The sequence below is a fragment of the Vombatus ursinus genome, unplaced genomic scaffold (genome assembly GCF_900497805.2).
Source record: "Vombatus ursinus unplaced genomic scaffold, bare-nosed wombat genome assembly UNPS02015255.1, whole genome shotgun sequence".
Taxonomy (NCBI): domain Eukaryota; kingdom Metazoa; phylum Chordata; class Mammalia; order Diprotodontia; family Vombatidae; genus Vombatus; species Vombatus ursinus.
The window spans coordinates 12520579-12537895 of record NW_020955033.1 but is presented as its reverse complement, the minus strand read 5'-3'; the positions used below and the strand labels follow the sequence as shown (position 1 = coordinate 12537895).

The window sequence follows — 17317 nt, the reverse complement described above, 5'->3', positions numbered from 1 at the left end:
GAAAGAAAGAAAGAAAGAAAGAAAGAAAGAAAGAAAGAAAGAAAGAAGAAAAGAAAAAAAAGCCTTTCCTTGATGCTACTGCTACCCTTCTTCATCCACTGAATTTCTACTCACTCGGCTAACCTTTTCCATGAAGCCCTCCCTCTCTGTTTCTCTTCCCCAACAAAGCTATAATGACTTCTCCAGGACCTCACTAAGGACTCTTGTTCTATCTTTAGATCTATCCTGAAGTGAAAGGGACTACATATACACCTCACCAGACATCCTTCATCAAAGTTTAGATGCCTACTTTTCACAGATACTGTAGCAAGAATTCTTTGGTTAGATGGCCTCTGAGTCCCAATCCTGTGATTTTTGACACCACTTTTCACCTCTTTTATATATCCATGTAGCATTCTGAGTTGGAGCTAATGTGTTTGTCCTCTCCCCCTTTAGACTATAAATTCCCTGAGGACAGAGACAGATTCTTATCCAACTTTCTGTATCTCCATGTACCTGGCTTAATATTTTAGGGGTTTAAAAAAAAAAAGTTACTGAATGAAACCTGTCCTTCACTTTCTTTAGAGATCCTCTCTTTAGAATGATTTTTCACTAAAACATAAACTTTAAAAGAAAACAGGCACCCCCTCTTTTGTTCAGAAACAACAGCATCCCCTATCACTCTTCTATAACTTTGCCCTGCTCCTGTTTTGGTAATTGAATCCAAATCTGAAAGGGCTCCTTCTAAACACAAGCCAAACCCACACAACCTATCTTTTAACACACAACCTACTCTCCAACCCACACAGAAAGAAAAGTGCTCTTAGAGTCATCTGGAGAAACAATGTCCCAATATTTTTGCTTGCATTCCAAAGTACAGTAAACTTCCTGTCCCTGCTACAACCCACCACTTTATGTAGTGAGGTCACTGGTATGGTACTTAAAGGCAATTCACATCTGATCATAGACCACAATTCAGCTCTACTAAATGGTAGTTCTGTATATATTACTGGAAGTCAGGTGCAAATTACAATATTTTTTAGCAAGAGAAATGCTAGGAGAGATGCTAAGGAACTTAATTACTAAGCCACTACAGAAAAACAATTATTTGGCTCGCTTTGAGTTGAGAACTCCAAATAGTTCTTGATTTTTAAAAAGACCACCACAGAAATAGCATAGCTGAAAATCAGTTTAATCATGATAACTAATTTTAAAACATTATGACCTCATAGACAATTTTTTCCCCTCAAAGCTCTCTACAGTTGATAAAGTCAGAATGCTGCCATTTTTCATAGGTATAATTTCATTTAAAAATTTAGGTTTCTGGGTTAAATGTCTGTGAAACTGAATTTTATTTTTATTGAACTGAACCAAAAACAAATATTTATTGTGTCTTATGTGCAAGAAACTATGTTGGATGCTTGGGGCATGAAGGTAAAATGAAAACAGTCCCTGCCCTCAAGAAGCTTACTTTCTACTGTGGGTATAGATCATGAAAATAAAATAGATAAGTACATATATGAAAATTTAAGGAAGACTAAAAAACAGAATAGCTATTAAGGAGTAGCATTAAATATGTGAATCAATCTCTCTTATCTGTTGTCTGTCTGTCTCTCTTTCTCTCTCTCTCTCTCCCTCCTACACTTCCCCCAAGAGAGAGAGAGCAAGGGGGAAGAGGGAGAGGGGTAAGAGAAAGTATTCACTTATATATGTATATACATATTCCATAAATGATATACAGTACTATGAAAACCATCCTCAAAGGTTTAAACTCTATCTTAGCATCATACTCTACTTGAATTGGCCAAAATTCCTTAAAAGATACAAATCCACTTTATTTGAAATAAGTCAACATTCTAACTTAAAACAGATACCAATCACAATAGCATTCACCAAAAAGCTAATATTTAATTTCATGTTATGCTAAGTTCATTAAAATCAGGCCATATCATTTCAAAGCAGGAAAAATTACATAGACTTTTAAAAATCATCATTTCTCCAATTTATGGAGAACAGTTTCCTTAGGATAAACTAGAATTATAGAGATGAATTTTCAGGATGTGCAAGTAAATAGGATATGACTACCTCGGAAACACCTCCAAATCTTAAGCTTTCCTTCCCTATCTCTTGTTAGATTTGTTTATTTTACAGAGAAAGGAGCTAATTGGGGAGGGGGCATGTGTGCAGAATGCTGTCATTGACAGATGCAAAAAAAAAAAAATTCTCAGAAAAATGAAGATATTGTTCTAAAACAGAAGGCAGCTGTTCAGGTTAGCAGCAATGGCCTACAGTACTCACATGTATTTGCAATATACTGTGTTAGAGAATATATATTCTCATGAACATTCAGCAAAACAAAAAAAAAATTGATAAGTAAGAAATTGGTAAGGTAGATGCCTCAGAAACCAACTGTTATTGTTGTTGTCAAGTCATTTTTCAGTCGTGTCCAACTCTCTGTGACTCCATTTGGGGTTTTCATGGCAAAGGCACTAGAGTGATTTGCAATTTCCATCTCCATCTGAGGCAAACAGGGTTAAGTGATGTGCCCAAGGTCAAACAGCTAGTAAGTGGGGCAGCTAGGTGGCACAGTGGATAGAGCACCCGCCCTGAAGTCAGGAGGACCTGAGTTCAAAGCCGGCCTCAGACCAAACACTTGACATTAGCTGTGTGACCCTGGGCAAGTCACTTAACCTCAATTGCTTAAAAAAAAAAAACATAGCTAGTAAGTGTCGGAGGCTGGATTTGAACTCAGGTCTTCCTGGCTCCAAGCCCAGGGCTGTATTCACTGAGCCACCTGGCTGCCTCTCAAAAACAAATATATCACTGTAAAAGAGAAAAATGTAGTTTCTTATAAAAGAATGAAAATAAGGTCACAGAATCAATTCAACAGATAATTATTAAATTTGCTATGAACAAAGTTGGGTCCTGATTATTCAAATACTTTCGCTCAAGAAGTTTGCAGTCTAGTAGGAAAATGAAACATATACACAAATAATCCTAATTCAACTAACAACATAATTAAATATATAGAAGAGGTCACAGTGGTGTAAGAGATTTAAGGAGAAAAGGATGACTTTCAGTTAAGGGAGATCAGGGAAAGCTTTATGAACAATGTGGCACTTTTTAAGACCATAAGTTGTAAAGAAAGTGTTGAGAGTATATGGAGTTTTCTTATCTAAGGGTTCCTTTTACCAGGTCCAGTGCCTGTAGCACCTGAGCTTGTCCGTAAAGGAAGCAGATTTCAGTCAGGGATGGTGGTAAAGATGCCATTCCAGGCATGGAATATTTAAATTGTGAATAAACATGTAAGTAAGGGAGAGGAGAATGAGATTGGAAACTGGTGATCTTCCTCTTCTAGGCCACTGAAATAATACCCTGTTGGTCAACAAGTTTTAGTGTTTCAAGGGGATCTAGAGGATACATGGACTGAAAGTTCAGTGAATCAACAAGATATGGTAATCGAGATGGCTAATACAATCTTGGGCTGTATTATTAGGAGAAGCGCATTGTTCAGGGGCACTCTCTAAAATATTGACGGTGATGACCAACCAAAGAGCAATGGAGAAAGTACATAGTGGGCAACACATTACAAATTATAAATCATGCATGAAAATCTGTGTAAAGAAGTCCATCAGAGAAATGTAAGTTTGGAAAATATATTAGCCAGTCACATAACCATTGGGAAAATATCCAATGGCCAGCCAATGTAATCAACTGAAGGTCCCCAGCAAAGTGGATGGGGAAAGAGAATCTGTATAATGTATTAGGAAAAGAAAATTGGCCAGTCATAAATCATTGGGAATATGTCCAATGGACAGCCAATGTGCTCAACTAAAGGTCTCTAATAAACTGGGTGGAGGAGAATTTTGTGCAAAATATGACAGGAAAAAAACTGGCCAGTCACATAACCAGTGGGAAGATAGCCAATGGATTGTCAATGTGCTCAATACACTGGTCCCTCGTACACTGCATGAACCCGTTGTGGTACATTTACAAGAGGACTTGGACAATGAGTAACACAGCATGGGCAAGAAGGAAAGGGCTGCAATATACGTATTTAGATGGAGTTCCTACATCTGAGATAATAATGTTGTACTATTTATTTCCTGGTCAGATCACATCTAGAGTACCATGCTCAGTGCGAAGAACCTCACTCTGAGAAGGACAATGATAAGCTGGAGATTGTATAGAAGGCAGTCATGTTGGTGGAGGTCCTACAGTCCACGCCATATGGGAATCAGCTGAAAGAACTGGAATGCTTAAACTAGAAAAGAAAATTCAAGGGTGTATGAAGGCAGTCTTCAAGTACATGCAGAGCTGTCACGTGGAAGAGCAATTAGATTTTGCTTTGCCTCTAAGGACAAAACTCACAGCAAGAAATGGAAGTCACAAAACAAACAAACAAACAAACAAAAACAGATTTAAATTCAATATAAAGAAAAACATTTTAATAATTGGGGCTACTGCAAGGTGGAATAGTCTGGCTCAAGGATCATATGATCTCATAGGATCATATGATTGTAGATTTATAGCTGTAAGGGACTAAGGATCCTCTATTTCAACCCCCTTATTTTTTAGATGGGGCAAGTAGGTGGTGCAGTGGATAGAGAGCCACACCTGGAGTCAGAAATACCTGAGTTCAAATCCAGCTTCAGACACTATACTAGATATGTAATCCTAGGCAAATTACTTAACTCTGTCTGCCTCAGTTTCTTCATCTGTAAAATGAGCTAGATAAGAAAATGACAAACCACTCTAGTATCTTTGCCAAGAAAACCCCAAATGGGATCACAAAGAGTCAGACACAACTGAAAACAACTAAACAACAAGAATTTTATAGATGAGGAAACTGAGTCCCAGATACTTGTCTAGGGTCACACAGGTAACAAAGGACAGAGCCAGAATTTGAACCCAAATTGTTGTCAAGGAGATCCTAGACAACAGTTATGAGTTATACTAGGTAACCTCAGAGGTTACTTTCAACTCTGAGATTCTGTGAAAAACTAAAACAACTGGGGAGGAAACAAGAAATAATGGAAAAGTTTTGAATCTGAAAAAAAATTAACTTGTAAATTGTGCTATTTATGCAATGATAGCCAAGTTCATTGGCAGTTCCGCTGGTTGTGGTACAAGTCTTGTGGCAATGTACTTTACATTGGTCTGACAGACCAAGAACATAGGTAAAGCCATAACATGAAGGTAGTCACTATGTCAGAAAGACTCCTCCTGACTAAACAACAGAATTCCCTCAGATATGAATTTTCCATAAGAATCAAGTGACAGACTGCATTTTTCTTCCTTCCAGCACCCCTTGGGGGCCATAAACTGTCTGGCAATACCAGGTCTCCCCTTGGTCTCTTTGCCAGCTGTAGACTTCCCTGTGGCAGGCGACTCTGATTACGCTAACCCACTGGCCAAAGTTCTTACCAACCTGGATAAATATCTCAAATCCCTTACAGCCTAGCCTGGAGTTGGAAGGAAGGGGTGTTTGGAATTTACATAACTCCTTCCTTGATCCCCAACACTCACAGAATATTTTATTTGGAATACTAAAAATATAAATTTTTACATCAAATCAAACAGATGGATCTAGCAGCAGGACACTATTCTCTTCATTTGGCCATGAAACCAGAGCATTAATAAATGCAGGAGGCCACATGAATTCCATGAATTTTATGAGGTAATTAAAAAATTCTCTCCCACTGAATTAGAGGTATGATATGTGAGGACAACCATGATGTTATTACCAAGGCAAACTGATTGGAGGAAAGGTACGATAAATGCACAGCCCAGACATTCATAGTTTTAAGGCAATGAGCCAAGGTTAAGTATACATATAGAAAAATTATCTATCTAGACTCCTATATTCTTGTTAAGGTAAAAACTAAGCTTAGTGACTTCAGTGAATTTGCAAGGCTTCTATACATTGAAAATCAACTTTAAGTTTTCATGGATTTTCAAGTCATCCCTTTAGTGTAGGAATTAAATTACTTGTCAGTCAATTGGTAAAACAACAGCTAGAAACTACAATGGTACACAGGCCTAAAGACAGTTTTATCTGCAGCAACATGTAAAATCAACTAAAATTCAAATACATAACAAGCATGTTTGTGGGATATGGGAGGACAACTGTGTCATCACAGTGTCTTCTCTGGGCAAAGGTAACCCTACCTTCTGTGGTAATAATTACCCAACTACTCTGCAAGAAAAAAACATTAACTGGCCTTTACCTAGAGCATTGGTCAGACAACTCTATGTCTGAATTAGATCTAGAAATATACTACGCACAACTGCAGGAAGTAAGCTATGACGAAACCATCACAGGCAAAGATTCTGTATGACAGAAGGTGGTACCCTTAGCACCCCAATCATCACCTGCTATAAGACTTTACATGCATCAGTTCTTACCTAGCTTTAGGCAGGCTAGAGCTCAACTTTTGGATAAGTGAAGAAAATTTTCACATATACCACACTTTCAAACTTTAATTCTGAAATTATATAGTATGTTGTTTGTCCTTCTCAACAATAATGAGCACATGTGCTATGGTATGATCTAAAAGCTAGGTCCCAATTAGCGCAAATAATGAATCCCCTGAAGGGGTAACACATATTTGAATTCACACTATTCAAAGTTATAGTTATGTAAAATATGGTCATTGGCTCCAGCCCAATGAAAATACGCAGTACAAAACTGAACTGGCTACTTTAAAATGTGTGCTTTTCTCCAGATGAAAAACTGAATTCATTCATTCTTACTAGGAAGCTTTAAAAATCCCAGCTTTATTGATGAAATACAATGGCAAACAGAAAGACATCTTCACATGCAATTTGTAAGATAAGCCACCAGGGAAGTACATTTTCATAATGCATAAAATATTAGTTTTTAAATCATCTTCCCATAGCACTAGTGAAAAAAGGACTGTTGGGGAAGGAAGGGAGAATGTTTTAGACAGTGAAATAAAGTTATCCTCCATTTTAAGTAAATGGAGTAGGTGGCATTCCAGATTTATAAATAATTCCTAATTTATTTTATTTGCTTTATAAAAGGAACTCTTTCAAGTTCTCAGTGGGTATGTAAAATCTGAACATCGGTTCTATCATAGATTATTTACAATCATACAAAGTAATATATCTTTGTAAAAAGATCTGAATTTTGAGCTAGAGTAGAATTGGATCCAACTAATAAAGCCAAAGTGGGATGATCAGCATGAATTAGTAAAAAGTCTGAATAATGAAATTTTCTTAAAAAGAAAAAAAATTACCATTTTCAAGGACTAACATAAGTCAATGAATTACTTAGTGAAGTTATGAGGACTCTTTTTTTGTGAGAATTATTTATAAATGGATGATGTTTCTGAAGTGCATAAGTAAGGCAAACTCTCCTCTTGTAATCTTGTTTGGGATCTTATATATACTATTAAAATTGTTTAGCAAGCTCTTATTCATAAATAGTATGTAGTCAAATGGAAGTAACTAGGGTCTAAAATGGGTTTTCTAGACCCAAATTAAAAGTTATTTTCCTAACGTCACTGGTGAAAGATGACTATGAAGTCTAGCTGAAGTTAGAGATTCAAAGTTGATATAACCAAAGTCTATTTGTAAAGATGTCATGCTGTTTTATAGAAATCAAAATGATAGACTATTAACAAAATGTGGCGACCACCAAAAACTATTTCTTTTCTCCCACCTAAAAATAGTTTAGAGAATCAGAGACTTAAAAGCTGAAAGGGACTTAGAAAGCATCACACACACCCTTCTCATATTATTAAATGAGGAGATCTAGACTCTACTACACACAACTAGCAGTAAACTGCAGGACACAAATTTGAACCCAGGTCCTCTGACTTCAAATTTAGTGCTCTTTTCATTACAAAAATCTTTACAGTAAAAACTAAGCTAGCTAACTGTTCCCAAAATCAAAATAGGTTGGTTTCATGAGAAACCATGGAGAGTGTTAACCTCAACAAGAGAAGTGTGGAATAATGGATAGAGAGCCAGTCTCAGATCCAAGACAATCTAGTTTTGTGGTACAGCGGAAAAAGCACTGCCTCTGGACTCAGAAGACCTTAGTTCCAATCTTACCTTTGACACCTACTACCCATATAACTGGCAGGTAAGTGGTGCAGTGCTAGAGCACCAGAACTGGGTTCAAATCGAGTCTCAGACACTAACTTACTATGTAACCCTGGGCAAGTCACTTAACCTTGTTTGCCTCAGTTTCCTCATCTGTAAAATGAGCTGGAGCAGGAAATAGCAAACCACTCCAGTATCTTTGCCAAGAAAACCTCAAGTGGGGTCATGAAGAGTCCAACACAACCCAACAACAACCTATTTACTTTGGACAAGCCACAACCTTCCTGGGTCTTTGTTTCCATATCTATAAATTTAAGGGGCTGCATGAAATGGCCTCTGAGACATTCCAACTCCAGATTTATGATCTTAAGTCCTATCCCTCACACATACTGCCTGTATAATTCTAGGTAAATCATTTAACAACTCCATGATATGGACAACTCATTAAGACACCGTGTAGAAAGAACAGTTGCGCACCTGCACTCAGGGGGAGTTTCTACACAGAGGAACTTTCTGTATCAATACAATTAAAGTCTGGACCAAATGAAAAATAATATGCAGTAGATTGACAACATTCCTATTCCTAATACAAAATACATATTACTACTGTATAAATCAGCAGTTATGTTAACAAATCACATTTTCAAGTGACAGATTTGTGTCAAGAGATGTGCCAGTTAGGCAACATGCCTGTTGTTCATAATTAGTAACGCTCTAAATAGCATTTCACCACAAGAGGAGCACAACGTTCAAGGTAATTCAATTAAGAGAAAGGAATAATGGAACAGTAGTGTGTAGCTGGTCTAGGAAACTTGTACTTTTATGAAACCATGTGAGTAGAAATACCACAGTAATTGTAGCTTTCGGCATAATGTGAATGCCATTCAACACTGCAAAGGTAGATCATTAGCCAGAATACTCTTCAAATGCTGTTCTTAGAAAACAAAACAAAACAAAACAAAACAAAAACAAAAACAACTCTCTCACATGTGTGTGTGTACATATATATATGTATATGTATATAGCTTATAATTTGAAGTAAAAGGAAGAGAAAGATGGCATCTTTTTGCTCCAATTGTATCCAACTGGCACAATCTGCTCCAACTATCAAATGGGATCAGCTGTGTGTCCTCATATCTGAAGGTGTAAATGAAAACAGCACTGGATTGGAATTCAGGAGAGCTAAATTCTAGTGACCATCCACATGATTTGAGAAAAGTCACAACATCTATGGGCTTCTGCTTCTAAGGGTTCAATCATCATCTCTATGCAAAGGTCTACATCTATAAACCCTAAAATAATCCCACTTGAACAGAAGTCTCGTATCTCTAACTATCTGTTGGCCATCTCCGTCTGGGATGTTGAACTAGCCCTTGAACAAACATGTATAAAACTGTCTTAAAGCCATCTCTCCTCTCAACTTCTTTTTTCTGATGGGAGCACCATCATCCTCCTGTGCAGCCAGGTTCACAAACACCTTTGACTTTCCCCTCTCCCTCAATAAACACATCTAATTAGCTTCCAAGTTCTAGAAATTTTAGCTCCACCATGTTTTTCAGACTTGTCCCCTTTGTTCCACCTGCATAGACACAGGTGAAGGAAAACAAGGCCCCATTACAACCTCCTCATTGGTCTCCCATTCTCATCTCTTCCCTGGTCAAACCATCTTGTTTATAGTTGATGTTCAGTCATGTCTGACTCTTTGTGGCCCCATTTGGGGTTTTCGTGGCGAAGATACTGGAGTGTTTTGCTCATTTTACAGGCAAAGAAACTGAGGCAAACAAAATTAAATGACTTGCCTAGGGTTACACAGCTAGTAAGTATCTGAGGCCTGATGTAAACTTCAGAAGATGAATCTTCCTGACTCCAGACCTGACACACTACCTCCTGAGACACACAGGGGCCATCTTATTTATACAGCTGTCAAAATAACCTTTGAATGGTGCGGATCTAACCACGTCACACCCCAGTCAAAAACCTCCTGTGGCTCACTCTGACCTCTAGGATAAAATATGAACTCCTTATTCTCTATCTGGCCCTTATTCCATAATCCTTCTTTATTCACATACTCCATGTTCCAGGCAAAGTGTAGTACCCAAACCCAATGTGCCATTTTCTATACCATCACTCACTCAGTACAAACTCTGGAATGTACACCGTCATCTCCACTCTTCCTGATCCTTACCTTCCTTCAAGGCTTAGCTAAGGTGCCAACTCTCCCCTGAGTAGCCTTTCCTGTCCCCTCTAGATTCAAGTGTTTTCTCCCTGATCAAAGATTCCTTGAGTACCCTGCCTAGAATTCTCTGTTGTCTGGCTATGTGCCCCCTCAAGTAAGTTTCTGAAGGTAAATATTGTTTTTTTTTTTTGACTTTACATTTTTCTCCTAGTATTAAGTAGGTACATGATAAATATGTGTAGATCTGAAACTAGCATAATATCTCATATTGATATAGTGTTTTATAATTCACAAGAATTTTCCTGAAACAAGATTATTACCAGACAACCTCTCACTCCCCCTTCCAGTTCTAAAATTCTCCAGTTGTCTGGTTCATATTTGCTCTTAGTCTCTGGTTCCAATTCTCATGCAATTCTACCTTGACCCTGCTTCCTGTAATTTCATTAGGCAAATAAGTGAAGGAATTTCATTTTCAAGACATTGATGGAGAAGCTTTATCCATAATTAGAGAAATTTTAAAACCCAGCTCTGGTTAGTGTTATTAGCCAGTGATCAAAACTGACACTAACAGGATCATCTTATGGCACGTGTGCAGGAAATACCACTAGCATGCTGAGCTGCTGCTGGCTCATCAATGGCCTGTATTGTATCATTTGCATACAGAACATTATGCTGCAACTTCTCCATTTTTAAAAGCTATATATGCTGGTCTTGTCGGCCAAATGGCACAGTGAAGGGTGTTGGACACACTTCCCAACACTTTTACTGCTGTGGGGCTGATCAAATTTGGCAGGGGAGAGGAGGAGGGGAAGCTTATCTGAGATATGTAAGTGATGTAGTTACTAGGGCACTAGGCCTGGAGTCGGGAAGACCAGAATCAAAATCTGGCCTCAGATCCTTAACTTATGTGACCTTGGGCAACTCACATAACCACCGTCTTCCTCAATTTTCCTCCCATCTGTAAAATGAGGAAGATAACAGGGCCTACCTCCCAGGATTGTTGTGAGGATCAAATGAGATAACATATATAAAGCTACATATATAAAGCACCCTCTCTAGTCCAAGTTAGCTATTATGATGATTTATTATATGTATGTAAACACAATGGCTGCAACTATTTTGATCACAGCAACGTAATAGACATCTTATCTTTTTAATGGTATTCAATACAGTAGAATATTAATAAAATGCGTTGATAATAAAATGATTTAAGTAAATGGACTTCTGACTTAAGCAGGATATTACCTCCATGTAGAAAGTGTAAATAACTGAATCTTAAAGAACCTTAAAATTACTATCTAGTTATAGGCCTAGGATTTGGAGTCTAGGATTAACAACAGAATTTGAGCTAGATTAGACACCTTTAAAGATTATGTGCAACCCTGGGCAATTGACCTCCTGAGCCTCAGTTTCCTTATCTTTAAAATGAGATTAGATGGTCTTTTAAATCACCTCCAGTTCTAAATCTATGTGTCTTCATCTAATCTAGACTATCACCCCTTTACGGGAATTTCCTCTACACCATCCCTTGCAGATGATCGTCTGAACCCTACCCAAACTCTTGAGTGATGGAGGGCTGACTAACTCACAAAGCAGACTATTTCACTGGCCAACAACTCTGTTAGGAACATCTTCCTTCAATTGGGCCAACCCTCTCACCTGAATGCCTACCCACAGGCCCAACATCTGCCATTTAAAGTTACACAGAATAAATCTAATACTTTTTCAATGTGATTTCTACCTTCAAGTATTTGAAGGTGGGTATTGCACATTCCTCACATATTTTCTTCAGGCTAATTATCAATATTTCTTTCAGCTGTTCTTCATACACATGACTTTGCTAAAATTTGCTTCAAGGGAAATAAGATATTGATATTAATCTTTGGGCCACAAGTTTCTCATCATAAGAACAGAACAACAGAACACACTTATTTGAACCATCACAACTTAGAAAGCACTTTACTAAAATTAATTAAAAGAACTCAAGAGTTAGGATCAAATGACTAGGTTCAAACTCCAACTCCCTTACTATCTATGTGACTTTGGGGCTCAGTTACCCCACCTATAAAACAAGAGGGTTCATCAAGTCTAGATTAACACTACACACACACACACACACACACACACACACACACACAGAAATCTGGCCTTAGATACTTGACACTTATTAGCCATGTAACCCTGGGCAAGTCAGTTAACGCTGACTGCCTCACCAAAAAAAAAAAAAATTTTGGATGGACCTTGCAAGTCATCTTAAGGGCAGCTAGGTGGCACAATGGAGACAGCACCAGCCCTGGAATCAGGAGGACCTGAGTTCAAATCCAGCCTCAGACACTTCACACTTAACTAGGGTATGATCCTGGGCAAGTCACTTAACCCTGACTGCTTCGCCAAACACACACACACCACACAACACACACACAGATAACTCCAGTGACTCCTTATTACTTCCAAGATCAATTATAAAATTCCATTTGGCTTTCAGATTCCTTTATAACATAGCCTCTTCATAACTTCTCAGCCTTCTTATAATTCACACCCCTCAACATGCGCTGAGATCTAAGAGTGGCCTCCTAGCAGTTCCTTGAAACAGACACTCCCATCTCTTGGCTCCAGGCAATTTCCCTGGTTGTCCCCTATGCCTGGAATGCTATTCCTTCTCATCTCCCCTCTGGGCTTCTCTGCCTTCCTTCCACCTGAGATAAAGTCCTACCATCTGCAAGATGCCTTCCCAATCCTCCTTAATTTCCCACTAAGATTAACCTCAATTTATTCTGTACATATCTTATTTTTATATAATTGTCAGCATATTATCTCCCCTGTTAAGCTGTGAATTCCATGAGATCAGGAGCAGTTTTTGCTTTTAGTTGTATCACTAGAACTTAGCACTGTGCCAGGCATACAGTAGGCATTTAATAAATGCTAGTCAACTGACTGGTTGACTACACAGTTATTACCATTTCCATTTTACAATTAAGGAAACTAGGAAACTGAGACTCCAAGAGGGTTAAGTGATTTGTTCAGCATCATGTATATTTCGGAAGTTTTGGCTATGACTTGATTCCAAGTTTTATGATCCTAAGACTGGTGGTCTTTATACTACTCTATGATGCCTCCAACCTAGATAGCATGGTAGATAAAGCACTGAGCTTGGAGTCAGGAAGACCTGAGTTCAAATCTAGCCTCAGACACTAGGTGTGTGACCCTGGGTAAGTCACTTAACCCTGTTTGCTTCAGTGTCCTCATCTGTAAAATGAGCTTGAGAAGATACCACTCCAGTATCTTTGCCAAGAAAACCCCAAATGGAGTCACAAAGAGTCAGACATGACTAAAGCGACAGAACAACAAAGGTTGGACCAGAGGATCTCTCAAATGCTGTAAGCCTAAAATTCCAAGTCTAAAAGGAAGAAAGATTTTTTTAATGAGAATATTACATTTAAAGTATATAATACATGGGATAATAGAGGAAAAAATAAGTCTACTGTGACTATTAAGTAGTATACGGCTACAAGGCATTTAAATTAACCTGCAAATGTTTTTTTTTTTCCAATTCTAAACACACTCAGACACATGCCAGTTCAACACAGTATCATTTTAAAACAAACTCTTCCCTTGGGGAAACTTGTTGCCAAGGCATCTGGACTATGATTCCAGAAGGCATTTTAGAAGTTACTATCATTTTCACAGACACCCTAGGGTAGCACTAGCTTTAAAATGAATTAAAAGTTTCTTTAGAAAAGCAAATTTCTCAGGCCTCCTACAGTTATGGGGGAGTGTCTCTACATAGAGTAAGTCTCTATTAGCAAGATACACTTCTCCACTGCAAAATAAGATGGCTTTCACATCTTATTCACTGGCTGTGTTCTTAGATATAACCCCAAGGCAGACCCTAAAATCCAAGTACAACATCAGGTTGTTTTCCCCCCTCTGCTGTGAAAAGCTAAATAAATCACATACTGCACTTACTTTTCTCATCCTCTTGTCTTCCAGTCCTAGCAGCAAGAAGTTTAGCTTAGAATCTATCACAAAATAGAGATGCTCCACAATGCACTTACACAAACTGTTTTAAACTGGGATAAGGAAAGAAGAAATGAAAGCATCTCATACTGTTTTAATGTACTTTAAAATAAGTTCAAGGCTGCTTCTTCGGAGTACAATGAGCTCTAAAAATAAAAAGGGTTTCTGAATATAGTCTTGAACTTTAGTTCCAACTATACAGGCAACTCAAATCCTGATAAGCTTAACTATTTATAGCTATCTCAGACCCCAAACTGGCTGATGGTATAGCAGCAACTTGTCTACTCACTAGTTAATTATTCTGACCCTTTGTTCTCTTCTTTAGCTCTATTTAACTATTTTAGGGGCCATTTCAGTAATTTTTAATTCCTTCACCAGAAGCTGGATAAAATAAATTAAAAGAAAATAATGTCAAGATAACTGGTTTATTGCTCTGGGGCAGATCAAATAGGGTAGGGATGGGGGGGAGGGGGGCAGGGCTTATCTGAGAAGGGTAGATGATGTAGTAGCTAGGCACTAGACCTGAAATCAGGAGGACATCAATTGACTTTTTTTTTAAAGAATAAAATTTTTTGTAAAGAATTTTTAAATTTTAAATTTTATAATATTTTTATTATATTTTATATATTTATATATAATTTTAATATTTTAAATAAATTGATAATTTAATTTTTAAAGAAACTTTTTTTTAAAGAATAAAAAATATTTGTTGTCAAAAACAAAGTGAAAGATCGGATATCTTAAAGCAGTGCAGTGGTACAGGGGTTAGAATGCCTGGCCTGGAATCAGGAAGACCTGAGTTCAAATCTGACCTCAGATACTTACTAGTGGTGTGAAATGGGAAAGTCATTTAACCATTAGTCTGCCTCAGTTTCCCCATATGTCAAATGGGGAAATAGGGCCCAGGGTTGTTGTGAGGATGAATGAGTTGATATACGTAACGTGCTTTGCAAGCCTTTAAGTGCTAATAGGAACCATAGCTATTATTATTATCTGCAAACTTCAATTATGTTTCAACACCAGTAGCACAGATTTTAAAGTTTCAAGTCTTAAGTCCTCAGTATTTATGACTCATTCCTAACAAAGAAGAAAGGAGTTACAATAGGAAAAGTGGCTTCTTTTGCCCAACACCTGAACTACCAGAAATATGGCACTTGGGCATTTTACATGAAACCCAAGCAAAAACAATAAAAGCTTTTCAACAGCATTAAGTACTAAAGCATTCATAAATTTACAATGAGGTATGTATCCATTTAATTCTCAAAGGTGGAGAATTTCTGGCCACAGTCTTAATTTTATCTAACTTGAATCAAGTTCTTTAAAATACAATGTCCTCTGCCCTGTATTCTAGAGTCATCTACACTTCCTTAGTCAATTAATTATGCACCTACTATGTGCCAGACCCTGTGCTAAGTGTTTTACAAATATCATCCATTTAATTTTCACTATAACCCTAAGAAGTAGGTCCTATTATTATTCCCATTTTATAGTTGAAGAAAGTGAGGATTTACTTCCTATCCACCTTACAATCTGGCTTTGACCCAACCACTCTACTTAAAGCCACTCTATCCAATATCAACAATGACTCCAACTGCTTTATCTGAGTTACCAACTCTTGTTATGAAGATTTCTCCAATTCCCTTAATTGTTAGTGCTTTTTTCTCTCTCCTTAAATTATTTTACATCAACTTATATTTAACTTTATATTAACTTACTTGAGTTTATGTTGCATCCCAAAGGAAAATACAAGCTCTTTCAGTGCAGAGACTGCTTTATTTCCAATACTTGGCACAGTACCTTGGCCAGAGTAGGTATTTAAAGAAAATCGAGAAGTGCCTCAGTTGTTTTTTTTTTTTAACTCATTCAGATTTCTGATACTCAAAGGTAATGAACAGACCCAAAAGCATTTGTTAGGGACCAAAAAAAAAATGTGAGAACCATATCCAGACTGATGGCATCTCTTTCAAAGACAGACTTTAACTGAAAACCCCTTCAAAGTCATCCTGGAATCTACCTTGCCTATCTCTAAAAGTCCAGTCAGATTCAGACTGGTGGGGTTTCAACATGAAAGTGATTGCTGGCAAAATGGTGCTGTGGAGCTAAGTTTTACAGGTCTCCTAGAGACCACTGCAATTACCAATGATTCCTTTCAAGCATGGTCAATTACCCATTTCTTGACATGGGTCAACTTGCCCTGGTAGAAATTTCTTACTAGAGCAACACTAGTCAATTGACTATCTTAACTTCTAGCCAATCAATATGGACCAGTCAGGGCAGGGATGGATGAGCAAAAAATGTCAAAGTGGAATATTCCCATTGGCCAAATCAAATATTTCAATGTTACAAATACTGAATTTGTACAATTGAATAGCGTTGATAATTATTGCCTATATTGTGTGCCCAGTCAGTTTACCAACCCAAAACAAATACCTTCTCTCTTACCCATAAAGAGGAATGGTTCTTAATATTTTTTGTGTCACAGACCCCCTTTGGCAATCTGGTAACATCTATGGATCTCTTCTCAAAATCATTTTTTAAATGTATTAAATTAAATGTACAGGATGACGAAGAAAAGCAATTATATTTCAATAGTTACCAAATTTTTTAAAAGCCACAAATTAATGGACTCCAGGTTAGGAATCCCTGATTTAAGACCAAACATAAACTCCTGTTGGGAAAGTCCTTCACAACCTGACTCCAATTTACCCTTATCATACTTTACTTGCCCTATATGCATTATACTATTCAGCTACACGGGCATTCTTAATGCTACTTCTATAAAACACTCTACTTCCCTTATCCCAGGCTGTTTTCCACACAGGGAAGGCATTCCCTCCTTATCTCTGCCTCTAAGAATCTCTAGATTCCCTCAAAACTCAGATCAAGCACTAGTCTTCTTTCTGCATTAAGGTTTTCCTGATTTTTTTCCACCTAGTAGTATTACCTGTGCTTTCTCACCCCTAACCTCTCTTGGCTTTTATCTTCTATATATTTATATCTACATAAGCCCCTTAAGAGTATAACCTGTAGGGTCAGCTAGATGGCACTGTGAATAGAGCTCTGGCCTTGGAG

The 17317-nt window shown here is 37.6% G+C and overlaps 1 protein-coding gene across 1 annotated transcript in view; it reads right to left on the bottom strand.

Moving 5' to 3' along the window:
* LOC114031883 (GRB2-associated and regulator of MAPK protein 1) overlaps nucleotides 1–17317 on the bottom strand; it is a 205018-nt gene that overhangs the window by 176352 nt on the left and 11349 nt on the right. The gene's annotated exons all lie outside the window — the stretch shown is intronic.